Source organism: Schistocerca gregaria, chromosome 11, assembly GCF_023897955.1.
Source record: "Schistocerca gregaria isolate iqSchGreg1 chromosome 11, iqSchGreg1.2, whole genome shotgun sequence".
NCBI classification, from domain to species: domain Eukaryota; kingdom Metazoa; phylum Arthropoda; class Insecta; order Orthoptera; family Acrididae; genus Schistocerca; species Schistocerca gregaria.
In genome coordinates, this window is record NC_064930.1 from 99,454,686 (window position 1) to 99,471,531 (window position 16,846).

Below are 16,846 nucleotides of genomic sequence, written 5' to 3' on the forward strand. Positions count from 1 at the left end.
CAATTTATATAGGACATCAGCATCCTAAAATTGGAGATAGAAAAGACAGTCTTCAGAATGAAGCTGCAACAATTCTCTCTTGCCTTGGAATCACAAATACGATCATGACAGACATCTCGGTGCATTTACACAAAGCTACAATGATCCCACACTGCAACAACAATCTTTTGCAATTAATACAAGAAAACAAAACAGGTCTAATGTTAGGCCAGGATAAATGCTGTATACAAAATAAACCTCTCGATTAACGTTAAAATACTGAACTTCCAGTGCAGGAGCCAAAAGAAAAGATGCTGCAGCAATAATCGCCAACTCAGGAATAAATGCAATAATGTTGAACCAGTATTCAGAGGAGGTGCTAAAATATTCTATTCAGTTATCATTTATTTCAATATAGCAAGGGATGTGTACAATCTATTACGAAAAGGACTGGTATTTTAAGTGCCACAGACATTAACTGAAGGACGAGGATGTGGCACAATTTGGAAACTGACAAAGATATTAAAGAATAATGTAACGTCAAAGACTACTTTATTAGAGATGAAGCTAGTGACAGAACAACACAGATGCAAGGGCAAAAGGTAATACTGACTTCACAGTTGGAAGTAATCGCATGTTCCCTGTAATACATAAATGGGAATGTAATGAAGAAGAACACTCTTCAGATCATACAATCATTTGCTTCAGTATATACAAAAACTTTTGGCTAAGCATCACGAAAGCTTCACTTCAAATGTATTGATTACCACAGAAGAGAAACTCAGTAAATTTGATGAACATAGTCGATGAGCTCCTACATTAACAATGCTTGAGCCTACAATGGGTAGATCATTTCTGTATGTGTTTCTTGTGCAGTTTTTGTTTTGCTGTGACATCATCATACGAATGTAGGCACATGCACGGTCGTTCCAAATTAGCTTTGTGCAACATTATAAATTAATGTACCTTGGAAATGCATTTAGCTAGGACACTGATTTGGTTGTAATTGTAAAGAGCTCACGGAGCACTACAAGAACCTGCAGTGAAACAATAAAAATACTTGATAGAATATAAGTGAAGATCAGCATTAAATTAAAAATTACTAAATAATGAAAGCTGTCACCTCATACGACTCATAAATGTGAACGGAATTATAGAAAACACAAGTCAGAGGAATGCCTGAGTCGAAATGAATCCAAAAAGCCTAAAACATCCAAAATCTACAGAATATGTGCTCGCATCATTGCAAGGCAACACCAAAAACATGAAAGTGCCAAACAAGTATCATGACAACCCAATATTGTTGTGTTGTCAACTGAAACTGACACGTCGGGCATCAATGCACATACACCAACAGCGGACGCTATGGTAGGCTGTGATGTTATTGATAATTAAATTACATATTAGTACTTAACATTTATGACTTTACCCCAATATTTTCACAAAAAATCTATGGCAAGGACCTGAACTGTGCACACAAAACATTTTTTGTCACTAAATAACCTGAAACGTTGTTTCACAAATATACGCAGTTGGAAATGAAAAAAGTATCAAAGCAGCCTTTTGAAACAATGTTCCTCACCAAAGTTCTGGTAATGGGATTAATTTAAATTTCCTTCCTATGATTAATTAGGTGTCAGTTCAATAAAAACAAATCCTTCTGCGAACACCAAGTACAAAGTGGTCCAAAAATCCGGAAACGCCCTCATAAAATTCAAATGGAGTAGCAAACAAGGAAACAGAGTCCCTACATGAGGAATGGGAAGGCGGAAACTTTACAGGCTATGCCACCAACATGGCGGTCATCTTGAAAGCCGCCATCTCGGATTCAACTCCAAAATTTCAAATGGGAATGTGGTCATGCGACATATCAAACAGATAGAGAATTTCCATCAGAAAAACAATGCCATTGTTATTTTAAACATAGCTTTATTCATTCTCGGGTTATAGGCAGTTACATATGGCAGCGGTGGAACACTTGGCAGCATGTGTTATGTGCTGAAGAGACATTACGCCGATGTTACACAGTCCCAAGAGACCACCAACAGTCATAGGAATGGCTCGATATGTTTTCCATTATGTTGGATTGTTAATGCTATCCTCCGAACTCAGTCCTGATGAACTATGACCAACACATTTGGCTGAATTTGACCACATGCATCAACAATGCACTGCTTTAGAGATGCAAATCCTGTATTTTCACAAAATAAACCAGTGCTTTGACATGACCCCAAAAATCCAAAGGAGTCAAATCTGGAGAACGTGGTGGCCACTCCACAGCACCCCTATGACCAATCCACTTTTGAGGGAACTGCACATCGAGGTATGCTCACTCATTGTGCCCATAATGTGGTGGGGCTCCATCATGCTTGAAGAATTCCGGAAATGTCCCGTTCTCCGTTAATGAGGTAAACACTTCTTCATCCAGTAAACTCAGATAACCGTTGGCTGTTAACATATCATCAATAAAAAAAGGTCCAACGACTTTGGTACCCCACACACCACACCAGACCATCACTTTTTGTGAGTCAATCATTTTGGAAGCATCAATAAAGTGCAGATTTGTGTCGGACCAGTATCTGTGATTCAGCTTGTTCACTTCACCATTGATCAAGAAATTGGCTTCATCACTCAACAGCACCTTATAGGGGAAATGTGGGTTTATCTGCAGCTGCTGTGGCACCCATTCTGCGAACTGTACCCGACGGTCTGTGTCATCCTCGTTCAGGTGTTGGAGCAGCTGAATTCTGTACAGGTGCCATTTATGCTGGGATAAAATTCGCTGTATGGAGGTACGGCTAACCCCAAATCTTGTGACAGGCGACGAGAACTCCGTTGCGGACTCTTGCTAAATGATGCCAACACGCTCATTGTTGTTGCTTCATTGGTGGTGGATTTTGGTCTTCCAGCCTTAGGTTTATCTGCGACAGAACATGTTGCTTGGCATTTGGCCAAAAGCTTGGCAACTGTGCTGTGAGTGATGGGCTGTCTGGTTGGGTGACGACTGTTGAAATCCTCAGCAATGACCCATGTGCTTCTTTCTCCTGATATCAAGATGATTTCAATGCATTCTTCATGTGTTACGGACATTTTGTAACCTGTAAATAAGGAAACAATTATTAAAACGTTAGCATGAGTAAATGATACCTAACAGTTAAACACATGTAACGTATCAGGCATGGGATAGTCACTTCGCACAGTTTCAGACCCCATTTTATGACTTCTCAGTATGTAATACTCACACTGCCGAGCGTCCCACTGCTGCTGGAAGTGATTGGCTACAAAAAGAGAATGAATAAAGCTATGTTTAAAATAACAGCAGCATTGTTTTTCCGGTAAAATTCTCTATCTGTTTGATATCTGCCCAAACTCTTTGTCTTTAAATATGTCTGCTTGTGTCTGTATATGTATGGATGGATTTGTGTGTGTGTGTGTGTGTGCGCGCGAGTATATACCTATTCTCCCCCCCCCCCCCCCCCCCTAAGGTCTTTCCGCTCCCGAGATTGGAATGACTCCTTACCCTCCCTTAAAACCCACATCCATTCATCTTTCCTTCTCCTTCCCTCTTTCCTGACGAAAGAACCGCCGGTTGCGAAAGCTCGAAATTTTGTGTGTGTGTTATTTTATTGTACCTGTCTACCGGCGCTTTCCCGCTTGGTAAGTCTTGGTTCAAAATGGCTCTGAGCACTACGGGACTCAACTGCTGTGGTCATTAGTCCCATAGAACTTAGAACTACTTAAACCTAACTAACCTAAGGACATCACACACATCCATGCCCGAGGCGGGATTCGAACCTGCGACCGTAGCAGTCGCACGGTTCCGGACTGCGCGCCTAGAACTGCGAGACCACCGCGGCCGGCAGTAAGTCTTGGAATCTTTCTATTTTATTATAATGCATTCACTGATACAGCGTATTTTCATTGGAAAAATGTGACTGCTTCATCATCTGGTGTTTCTACAATATGAAATTTTAGTTACATATACGTCTCAAGATGACGGGTTTACATCCTTTGAAAGCATGGCCAAAGGTTGAAAAGGCACCTTTTGTTGCAACTTGTTGGCTGCTTTGGATTCATTTACTGATCTCTAACTGTTGCTGAGCTACAGCCATGTTCAAAATATTTAACTTTTTCTTTTGCCTGTGGATCATGCAGTGGTTAGTAGAACAGTTCTCGTGCTATTTTTAGTAAACTACACAGACAAAAAATTATGCGTCTTGTGTCCTTTCTTCCTAGCAGTTGTCCCATGTTATTTCATTCTCTTCAAGAAAAGAATCTAGGAAACCAAATGTTTCAACCCCAGTAATATGTGGTGGCAAAGATTTGCATAAAATTAAGATCCTCCAGTTATGTGCTGAAATCTAGCTATTATAATTAATAGCGAGAATCAGCTGCATTGTTAAATTCATCCATTAGTAATGAACATACTGATGATTTGAGACCAAAAAGTATGTTCACTTTTGAACTAGTTGCTGAGATGGCATTTCTTTCTTACATGGAATGTTAAGCTATTTGTTTTGCTGATTCTTCATTTACCATACATTTTAGCACCTGCATAGAGAAAAGTTAAGATTTTCCAAAACAGACTAGATTTCACATTGAGCTATCTGGTAGCTAAGTAAGAAGTCTCAGTTGCTTCTTCATTCATCAGCTCTGTGGTTGGAACTATAAATATTTTTTCTGTAAGAGTTCATCACATTTTTGAATAAAGAATTGAAATTTTCTCCTGTAACCTATTAGTGCCCACATTACATTAATGGTACATGTGATACAGCTAGCCTTTTACTGGGTTTTTAGACAAAAATGAACTTATATACTCTTGTTATGCTTATTTAAGGATTGTTTACTGTTCTTTTATTCCTGTGTTTGCAGTTGTGAAAAGCAGCCCACTATTGCGGACAACTGGCAACTGCAAAAACTGTATGTAATTCCTTAAATGAAATCATATGTTATTTATTTAAATTTATGTAGCACTACTTGTATTGCAGAGACACATGCTAAATTTTCAGCCTTACATAAAAGTTAATGCTAGCCACCAGTGAGATCACTTTAGTAATTTTTGTGTGTTATTCTGCAATGCCTATTTCTGTGGTAATTTTGTATTTCTTCTCTGTGGATTTTAATACCTACTCCGAACTTTTCTTTTGCTTCCTTCATTGCTTGCTCAATATACAGATTGAATAACATCGGGGATAGGCTACAACCCTGTCTCACTCCCTTCCCAACCACTGCTTGCCTTCCACGTCCCTTGACTCTTATAACTGCCATCTGGTTTCTGCACAAATTGTAAATAGCCTTTCGCTCCCTGTATTTTACCCCTGCCACCTTCAGAATTTGAAAGAGAGTATTCCAGTCAACATTGTCAAAAGCTTTCTCTAAGTCTACAAATGCTAGAAATGTAGGTTTATCTTTGCTTTTCCTTAATCTTTCTTCTAAGATAAGTCGTAGGGTCAGTATTGCCTCACTTGTTCCAACATTTCTACGGAATCCTTTCCCGAGGTCGGCTTCTATCAGTTTTTCCATTCGTCTGTAAAGAATTCGTGTTAGTATTTTGCAGCTGTGACTTATTAAACTGATAGTTCGGTAATTTTCACATCTGTCAAAACCTGCTTTCTTTGGGATTGGAATTATTATATTCTTCTTGAAGTCTGAGGGTATTTCGCCTGTCTCATACATCTTGCTCACCAGATGGTAGAGTTTTGTCAGGACTGGCTCTCCCAAGGTTGTCTTTAGATCTAATGGAATGTTTTCTACTTCGGGGGCCTTGTTTCGACTCAGATCTTTCAGTGCTCTGTTAAACTCTTCACGCAATATCATGTCACCCATTTCATCTTCATCTACATCCTCTTCCATTTCCATAATATTGTCCTCAAGTACATCGCCCTTGTATAAACCTTCTATATACTCCTTCCACCTTTCTGCTTTCCCTTCTTTGCTTAGGACTGGGCTTCCATCAAAGCTCTTGATATTCATACAAGTGGTTCTCCTTTCTCCAAAGGTCTCTTTAATTTTCCTGTAGGCAGTATCTCTCTTACCCCTAGTGAGATAAGCCTCTACATCCTTACATTTGTCCTCTATCCATCCCTTCTTAGCCATTTTGCACCTCCTGTCAATCTCATTTTTGAGACGTTTGTATTCCTTTTTGCCTGCTTCATTTGCTGCATTTTTATATTTTCTCCTTTCATCAGTTAAATTCAATATCTCTTCTGTTACCCAAGGATTTCTATTAGCCCTCGTCTTTTTACCTATTTGATCCTCTGCTGCCTTCACTACTCCATCCCTCAAAGCTACACATTCTTCCTCTACTGTATTTCTTTCCCCCATTCCTGTCAATTGCTCCCTTATCCTCTCCCTGAAACTCTGTACAATCTCTGGTTCTTTCAGTTTATGCAGGCCCCACTCCTTAGATTCCCACCTTTTTGCAGTTTTAATCTACAGTTCATAACCAATAGATTGTGGTCAGAGTCCACATCTGCCCCTGGAAATGTCTTACAACTTAAAACCTGGTTCCTAAATTTCTGTCTTACCATTATATAATCTATATGATACCTTGTAGTATCTCCAGGGTTCTTCCATGTATACAACCTCCTTTCATGATTCTTAAACCAAGTATTAGCTACGATTAAGTTATGCTCTGCGCAAAAATCTACCAGGCGGCTTCCTCTTTCATTTCTTAGCCCCAATCCATATTCACCTACTATGTTTCCTTCTCTCTCTTTTCCTACTGACGAAATCCAGTCACCCATGACTATCAAATTTTCGTCTCCCTTCACTACCTGAATAATTTCTTTTATCTCATCATACATTTCTTCAATTTCTTCGGCATCTGCAGAGCTACTTGGCATATAAACTTGTACTACAGTAGTTGGCGTGGGCTTCGTGTCTATCTTGGCCAGAATAATGCGTTCACTATGCTATAAAGAAAAACTTTCCCTGAGAATTCCAGATTTGGGAAGAAAGATGGTGTCATAAGAAGGTCCTGATAAATTCACAGTGGGTGTGGGTGGGGTGGGGGCATACCACAACGATTCTGCTTTCCTTCCTGCTGAGATATACTAGCTATAAGCAGTAGAAAACTGTGATTTATAGAATTCTATAAAATTAAATTTCGTGCTAGGTTAAAAACATACAATCCTCTTATATATTAATAAATTCCCGAAATTCCCTGAGAGTTCCCTCGATTTTTCCATGTAAAATGTAATTCCCTAAGAATTCCACATTTTCTAGAAGAACTGCCAACTTGCATGTAAATGGCATAACATCTCCATTATTTCTGCAGCATCAAATAAGACCGGTGTGAATCCAGTAACCAATGTTAAAAGACAGCATCGACAGCCATGAGAACACATTGTACTTCCTGAACTCCCCATCATCACAGAATAAAACAAGCACACGGGTGGGACTGATTGAATGGATCAAAAAGGTAATCAGTACAGGATAGATATCTTAACAGGAAATGGTATGAGGTTCATTTCAGTTCGTTATTGAACGTGACACTATACAGGGTGTCCCATTTATCTTGACCATCCTAAACAACTGTTTGCTCAGGCGCAAATTGCAAAATGTTTCAAGCAAATGCTCTTTAGCCATCAGGGGGATATCAATCAGCATGATTGCCTTTGTTGTAACTGTTTTTTTTTACAAAGATATGAAGGGCGGTATGACTTTTTAAAAAGGCACCCTGCATTTTTTTTCGGTGATTCATTTGCTCTTATAAAGACCTATTCAAAAATTCATCATAGAGTACGATTCACTGAAACACAGTGTTACTAATTACACAACACAACACTGACTTTTGAGGTTGGGATCACAAACTCACCCACTTGCTGGAGTTGTCAGAAAACAAATGAAAACCAAGTAAAAACATAACACAAAACTGACTGACACTCCTATACTATTGCCCAGGAGTAGAACATTCAAAGGTACTCAAAGTGGAGACCCTGGACACCGATACACCAGTGCACTCGTTGAATGAAAGAATTATTTACTACTTCCATTGTTGCCTGCTTAAGAGAATTACAAGCAAACATGATATGTTCCTGCACGTCCTCTGGAGTAGTTGGGCTACCGGGATAGACAACATCTTTGATGCAACCCCCAAGAAAAAAGTACAGAGGATTGAAAACAGGAGACCTAGCAGGCCAAGTAACTGTTCCTCCTCGACCAGTCCATCTGGCAGGATGCAAGTGCTAGGACGACTGCATTGTCGTGAGTTGAACTTCCTGTTTCCTGAAGCGTCACAACAAGACGAGAAAACATCTGTCGGGAAGGTTGATCCTTGTCAGGATATCACTCTTTGTACAGTTCCTCTGCCTGCATAGCATTTCGTCTACCTTCAACAACAACAATAATAAAAGAAACGTTATGATGATGCAGTTTGTAGGAAGGTCAGCCTTTACTGTATGCCCACTCTACAAAAAAGTATTTAAAAGGACTAAACTACTGTACTAAATGTACTCATGCATAAGAAAATAGCATTGCTATTACTGTTCTGCTAACTTACATTTCCCATAGATGAGTAGCACTTCTACCTACTCTTCGTTGGTGTACATTCTATTCACACAACTCTTCAACGGATGATGGTTGTCGGAATGACTGGTGTGCATTCTATTTATGTTTACATTTGCCCTCTGTCAATGTCAGCAGTACCTGCACTAAGTGCTGGGAGTGTCAACGTCAATGTTGTGTTATGTAATTAGTAACATAGTGTCTGAGTGAGTGGTACACTGTGATACATTTTTGAATAGGTCTTTAGGAGAGGAAACGAATTACCGAATAAAAAATACAGGATGCCATTTAGAAAAGTGATACCACTGTTCATATCTTTGTAAAAAACAAAGCTACAATGAAGGCAATCAAGCTAATTGATGTCCCCCTGACGGCTAAAGAACATTTGCTTGAAACATTTTGTGATTTGCATCTGGTCAGTTATTTAGGTTGGGTCAAGATAAATGAGATACTGTGTATAACGCCTAGGTAACCTACCACACAAATGGAAATACAATCTCTCATAAAATTTTCTGGAGAGAAATTATACAGGTATACTTCTTAAAGGAAATGCGCCACTACCAACAAGGCCTGGACGAATCCCGCACTTCAGTACCATAGCAGATGACCTTTGGTTTGATGGAATGAAGCAGATGAAAATACAGAAACTCAAAAGATGGTGTATTGGAATAAACTTTACAGACACCAGCACATACTCAGTGCAAGAAATGTAGTGTGGGGCCTTGTGTTGGAATGTTTTGCAGCTGATTTGACCAAGTAATTTGTTGTTTTTGATTTGTAATTTGTTCTCATGTACATGTACATATATGGTACAGTAGATTATATTAAAACTAGAAAGAAAAAGAATGTTTTTTTTCACTTTAGATGCTTCTTTTCAATTGTAGCAAACATGGTAGAAGAATTAAATGTAAAATACAAAAAATAAAAAATAATTCGGGCACTAAAGGGTTAAACTCACTCTGAACAGATTTCTTATGACATTTTCAAATGACATCAAGGAAACGTCTCTTTCTGCAGGAAAGGATAGTTCAAATTATGTACACAGTTGCCCTGAAAACTCCTGATGCAATCTTTTTAAGAAATTTGAAACATTTGCAGCAACTTCTCAATAATAAAACCATCTCAGTTTACAAGCTGCGTCATTTCAAATAAAACACTAGAGCTTTTGGCAGCTGTATCTATCACCGTCATCAGAAGATGAAATCACTGACTGCCGGGGTTGGCAGTGATTTCAGCTGTTGATGACAACAGCAAAGACAGATGTCGAAACATTGAGTGTTTTATTTGAAAAGTTGCAGCTTGTAACCAAGATTTTATTGAAGCGTGATGCTGTGAAAGACTCTGAAGACACAACTTTTCAATACATTTATTCCATTATCAACTGCATGGTTGACAATCCTATGCACTATGAGAACCAGTGAAATATACTATAATGATAATACAAGGAAGGAAGGCCAACCTCCCTTGGGATTTCAAAAAGCTCTCTTCCACTCAAAAATGTACAGTATTCCACTACTAAAATATTTAATTCAGTGCCAAATAACATCAAAGATCTATGTAGTAATAGAGTATTGTATAAAATAAAATGAAGACTTATTTGTTAAAATTATTGAAGTTCATTAGATTACTAGAATTTTCACGCATACATTTTTATTGTTTTAATTGACATGTATTATTGTACAACATTGCTAATTCTTGTTCAGTGTTTGTTTTCACTTGGTTCAAATGGTTCTGAGAACTATGGAACTTAACATCTTAGGTCATCAGTCCCCTAGAACTTTGTTGTTGTTGTTGTCTTCAGTCCTGAGACTGGTTTGATGCAGCTCTCCATGCTACTCTATCCTGTGCAAGCTGCTTCATCTCCCAGTACCTACTGCAACCTACATCCTTCTGAATCTGCTTAGTGTACTGATCTCTCGGTCTCCCTCTACGATTTTTACCCTCCACGCTGCCCTCCAATGCTAAATTTGTGATCCCTTGATGCCTCAAAACATGTCCTACCAACCGATCCCTTCTTCTAGTCTTGTGCCACAAACTTCTCTTCTCCCCAATCCTATTCAATACCTCCTCATTAGTTACGTGATCTATCCACCTTATCTTCAGTATTCTTCTGTAGCACCACATTTCGAAAGCTTCTATTCTCTTCTTGTCCAAACTAGTTATCGTCCATGTTTCACTTCCATACATGGCTACACTCCAAACAAATACTTTCAGAAACGACTTCCTGATACATAAATCTATATTCGATGTTAACAAATTTCTCTTCTTCAGAAACGCTTTCCTTGCCATTGCCAGTCTACATTTTATATCCTCTCTACTTCGACCATCATCAGTTATTTTACTTCCTAAATAGCAAAACTCCTTTACTACTTTAAGTGTCTCATTTCCTAATCTAACTCCCTCAGCATCACCCGATTTAATTTGACTACATTCCATTATCCTCGTTTTGCTTTTGTTAATGTTCATCTTATATCCTCCTTTCAAGACACTGTCCATTCCGTTCAACTGCTCTTCCAAGTCCTTTGCCGTCTCTGACAGAATTACAATGTCATCGGCGAACCTCAAAGTTTTTACTTCGTCTCCATGAATTTTAATACCTACTCCAAATTTTTCTTTTGTTTCCTTTACTGCTTGCTCAATATACAGATTGAATAACATCGGGGAGAGGCTACAACCCTGTCTCACTCCTTTCCCAACCACTGCTTCCCTTTCATGCCCCTCGACTCTTATGACTGCCATCTGGTTTCTGTACAAATTATAAATAGCCTTTCGCTCCCTGTATTTTACCCCTGCCACCTTTAGAATTTGAAAAAGAGTATTCCAGTCAACATTGTCAAAAGCTTTCTCTAAGTCTACAAATGCTAGAAACGTAGGTTTGCCTTTTCTTAATCTTTCTTCTAAGATAAGTCGTAAGGTCAGTATTGCCTCACGTGTTCCAACATTTCGACGGAATCCAAACTGATCCTCCCCGAGGTCTGCATCTACCAGTTTTTCCATTCGTCTGTAAAGAATTCGCGTTAGTATTTTGCAGCTGTGGCTTATTAAACTGATAGTTCGGTAATTTTCACATCTGTCAGCACCTGCTTTCTTTGGGATTGGAATTATTATATTCTTCCTGAAGTCTGAGGGTATTTCACCTGTCTCATACATCTTGCTCACCAGATGGTATAGTTTTGTTAGGACTGGCTTTCCCAAGGCCGTCAGTAGATCCAATGGAATGTTGTCTACTCCGGGGGCCTTGTTTCGACTCAGGTCTTTCAGTGCTCTGTCAAACTCTTCACGCAGTATTGTATCTCCCATTTCGTCTTCATCTACATCCTCTTCCATTTCCATAATATTGTCCTCAAGTACATCGCCCTTGTATAAACCTTCTATATACTCCTTCCACCTTTCTGCCTTCCCTTCTTTGCTTAGAACTGGGTTGCCATCTGAGCTCTTGATATTCATACACATGGTTCTCTTCTCTCCAAAGGTCTCTAATTTTCCTGTGGGCAGTATCTATCTTACCCCTAGTGAGATAAGCTTCTACATCCTTACATTTGTCCTCTAGCCATCCCTGTTTAGCCATTTTGCACTTCCTGTCGATCTCATTTTTGAGACGTTTGTATTCCTTTTTGCCTGCTTCATTTACTGCATTTTTATATTTTCTCCTTTCATCAATTAAATTCAATATTTCTTCTGTTACCCAAGGATTTCTAGCAGCCCTCGTCTTTGTACCTACTTTATCCTCTGCTGCCTTCACTACTTCATCCCTCAGAGCTACCCATTCTTCTTCTACTGTATTTCTTTCCCCTATTCCTGTCAATTGTTCCCTTATCCTCTCCCTGAAACTCTGTACAACCTCTGGTTCTTTCAGTTTATCCAGGTCCCATCTCCTTAATTTCCCACATTTTTGCAGTTTCTTCAGTTTTAATCTACAGGTCATAACCAATAGATTGTGGTCAGAGTCCACATCTGCCCCTGGAAATGTCTTACAACTTAAAACCTGGTTCCTAAATCTCTGTCTTACCATTATATAATATATCTGATACCTTTTAGTATCTCCAGGGTTCTTCCACGTATACAACCTTCTTTCATGATTCTTAAACCAAGTGTTAGCTATGATTAAGTTGTGCTCTGTGCAAAATTCTACTAGGTGGCTTCCTCTTTCATTTCTTAGCCCCAATCCATATTCACCTACTATGTTTCCTTCTCTCCCTTTTCCTACACTCGAATTCCAGTCACCCATTACTATTAAATTTTCGTCTCCCTTCACTATCTGAATAATTTCTTTTATTTCATCGTACATTTCTTCAATTTCTTCATCATCTGCAGAGCTAGTTGGCATATAAACTTGTACTACTGTAGTATGTGTGGGCTTCGTATCTATCTTGGCCACACTATGCTGTTTGTAGTAGCTTACCCGCATTCCTATTTTCCTATTCATTATTAAACCTACTCCTGCATTACCCCTATTTGATTTTGTGTTTATAACCCTGTAGTCACCTGACCAGAAGTCTTGTTCCTCCTGCCACCGAACTTCACTAATTCCCACTATATCTAACTTTAACCTATCCATTTCCCTTTTTAAATTTTCTAACCTACCTGCCCGATTAAGGGATCTGACATTCCACGCTCCGATCCGTAGAACGCCAGTTTTCTTTCTCCCCTAGAACTTAGAACTACTTAAACCTAACTAACCTAAGGACATCACACAACACCCAGCCATCACGAGGCAGAGAAAAAATCCCTGACCCCGCCGGGAATCGAACCCGGGAACCCGGGTGTGGGAAGCGAGAACGCTACCGCACAACCATGAGATGCGGGCTTTCCACTTGGATTCTGTTTGGTTATAGTCTTGTGTTTTCATTTTTTCTGTAACTGGATTTGTAATTTTCATTGTTACCTTTGGTGGAATAAACAAATATACTGTTAGATGTGAAGCTAAAAGTTACAGAAAAAATGTTGAAGCTGAACCCACCTGTTTTTGACCGAATGGTGCACTGTGCTGGAATGTGTACACACCACAAAGCCAATTTCTTGAGAATCAATTGCAGTTGTTACATATAGTCCTAAACCTGGCAAAGCATGTCAATTTTATGAAATGTTCTCATAATAAGATGTTACATTTTGATTTTTTATACAGGCAGTGTGTATAACAAATACCCAGAAGAGCCATACAAGGTCACATCAAAGCTATTTTTTGTACCCACTTTGACAGTTGCTGTTTTCCAGTATGTGATAAGTTTGGCCACTTCTCAGTCCCATCTTCTTCTTGAAGGCACTGGGTAATAGACGTAACTGTTTTCTGTGAAATGTGTGGCTTTAGTATTTTCTATTGGCTGCACTTAAACCCCTGATAATGACTTAACAGACAAAACCACAACAATAGTGGGATTTACTATGAACACAGGGTGCAGAAAAAGAATTTGACCAAAGGTGTATATTTACACAGATACTTCATAAGCCACTGTATGGTGTGTGGTGGAGGGTACCTTGCAACGCTACTAGTCATTTTCTTTCCTGTTACACTCACAAATAGTGTTAGTGAAAAACGACTGTCTATATGCCTCCGTATTGGATCTCATTTCATGTATCTTGCCTTCGTGGTCCTACCACGCTATGTATGTTGCGGGAGTAGAATCATTCAGCAGTCAACTCCAAATGCCGGTTCTCAAAAAGAACATTGCCTTCCCCCCAAGGATTCCCATCTGAGTTCTCGAAGCATCTCCGTGGTACTTACATGTTGTTCAAACCTACAGATAACAAATCTAGCAGCCCACCTCTGACTTACTTCAATGTCTTCCTTCAATCCGACCTGGAACGTATCCCAAACACTTGAGCAGTACTCTCAAACATGTCGCACCATTGTCCCATATGCAGTTCCCTTTACAGGTGAACTACTCTTTTCTAAAATTCTCTCATTAAACCGAAGTTGACAATTAGCCTTCCCTATCACAGTTCTCACATGCTCATTCCATTTCAGACTGCCTTGCAACATTATGCCCATATACTTAAACAACTTGACTGTGTCAAGTGGGACACTGGTAATACCGTATCCCAGCATTATAGGTTTCATTTTTCTACTCATCTGCATTGTTGTTGTTGTTGTTGTGGTCTTCAGTCCAGAGACTGATTTGACGCAGCTCTCCATGCTACTCTATCCTGTGCAAGCTTCTTCATCTCCCAGTATCTACTGCAGCCTACATCCTTCTGAATCTGCTTAGTGTATTCATCTCTTTGTCTCCCTCTACGATTTTTACCCTCCACGCTGAGCTCCAATACTAAATTTGTGATGCCTTGATGCCTCAAAACATGTCCTACCAACCGGTCCCTTCTTTTGTCAAGTTGTGCCACAAACTCCACTTCTCCCCAATTCTATTCAATACCTCCTCATTAGTTATGTGATCTACCCATCTAATCTCCAGCATTCTTCTGTAGCACCACATTTCGAAAGCTTCTATTATCTTCTTGTCTAAGCTATTTATTGTCCACGTTTCACTTCCATACATGGCTACAAATACTTTCAGAAACGACTTCCTGACACTTAGATCTACACTTGATGTTAACAAATTTTTCTTCTTCAGAAACGCTTTCCTTGCCATTGCCAGTCTACATTTTATATCCTCTCTACTTCGACCATCATCAGTTATTTTGCTCCCCAAATAGCAAAACTCCTTTACTACTTTAAGCGTCTCGTTTCCTAATCTAATTCCCTCAGCATCACCTGACTTAATTCGACTACATTCCATTATCCTTGTCTTGCTTTTGTTGACGTTCATCTTATATCCTCCTTTCAAGACACTGTCCATTCCGTTCAACTGCTCTTGCAAGTCCTTTGCTGTCTCTGACAGAATTACAATGTCATCGGCGAACATCAAAGTTTTTATTTCTTCTCCGTGGATTTTAATACCTACTCCGAACTTTTCTTTTGTTTCCTTTACTGCTAGATCAATATGCAGATTGAATAACATCGGGGATAGGCTACAACCGTGTCTCACTCCCTTCCCAACCACTGCTTCCCTTTCATACCCCTCGACTCTTATTACTGCCATCTACTTTCTGTACAAATTGTAAATAGCCTTTTGCTGTCTATATTTTACTCCTGCCACCTTCTGCATTAACTTATATTTTTCCACATTTAGAGCTGACTGTCATTCATCATACCAACTGGAAATTTTGTCTAAATCGTCTTGTATGCTCCTATAGTCACTCAATTACAACACCTTACCGTGCACTACAGCATCATCAGCAAACAATCGCAGGCTGCTGCCCACCCTGTGCACCAATCATTTATGTATATAGCGAACAACAGTGGTCCTATCACAATTTCCTGGCGAACTCCTGATGTCTCTGATGAACGCTCACTGTTGAGGACAACATACTGGGTTCTATTACTTAAGAAATCTCTGAGCCGTCTGTGTATCTGTAAATGTACCTATGTTAATAACCTGGAATGGGGCACCATCTCAAATGCTTTCCAAAAATCTAGAAATATGGAATTTGCCTGATGCACTTCATCTACTGTTCACAGCATATTATGTGAGAAAAGGGCAAAAAGACGGCACCAAACAAAGGAATTTGAGCACAGGAACTAGGAGTCACAGCTGCATGTTTTCGGCACTACAGGAATGTAATTGAAATCTAATATATGGACATCTTTACTCAAAATGAATTGTAATTCACAGAAAATGTATATGTAAGCACAATGTTTGGACCAACCAATCGTCATGATGACAAGAAAAACTTTAAAGCACCACATACTCGTGTATCATACTTAGCTGACAAACCCAACAGTACTTCTTCAGAAATTAAAACAATCACACATCGATGTTTCAGTATGTCCTAAAAGGGTCAAAGTAAATGAGTATTCTCTTGTGCACAGATTAGCTACGACTTAATTAACATTAAATATGTTCAAAACCGATCACCGTTTTCACACTGGCATATTGCCGTTAATATTCAACTATGACCCTTAGTTCTTATACTAAAATTCCTCAATTTGATGCTGTCTTTTTGCTCTAAACTTTTGGTCAAATTGTTTTTCTGCACTCTGTACATGCACATCAAAGACGAAAATGGTGTCATTCACAACAAATGTGTATTTGTGGTTGGCATGACAGTCAGCATAAATATGGGCACTTAAGTGTTGGAACCTGTGTCTACTTCCTGCGAGATAGTTTCCACACATCAGTTACAATACATTATTTAAATTGAGTACACTGTTTATACAAGTTGTATCCAGGAGTTGTTTATAAATGGCATACTACGCAGTATCCACTGCCCAGTTTCTATTTAATCTGCTAATGACAAGTGGGGCAGAAAAGCTGTCCTGTAGATTGAGGTACATTTACATGGGACACAGAAACTGAGTATTGTC

General features: G+C 39.2%; 1 long non-coding RNA gene across 1 annotated transcript; it reads right to left on the minus strand.

Annotated features, from left to right (window-relative positions):
* Positions 1-1,888: 1,888 nt before the first annotated feature.
* LOC126295100 (uncharacterized) lies at positions 1,889-16,417 on the minus strand. Its single transcript, XR_007552383.1, has 2 exons — positions 13,448-16,417; positions 1,889-3,077 (listed from the first exon to the last, which is right to left on the minus strand). It is a non-coding gene; the product is annotated as an uncharacterized LOC126295100 (long non-coding RNA).
* Between the last annotated feature and the right edge of the window lie 429 nt (positions 16,418-16,846).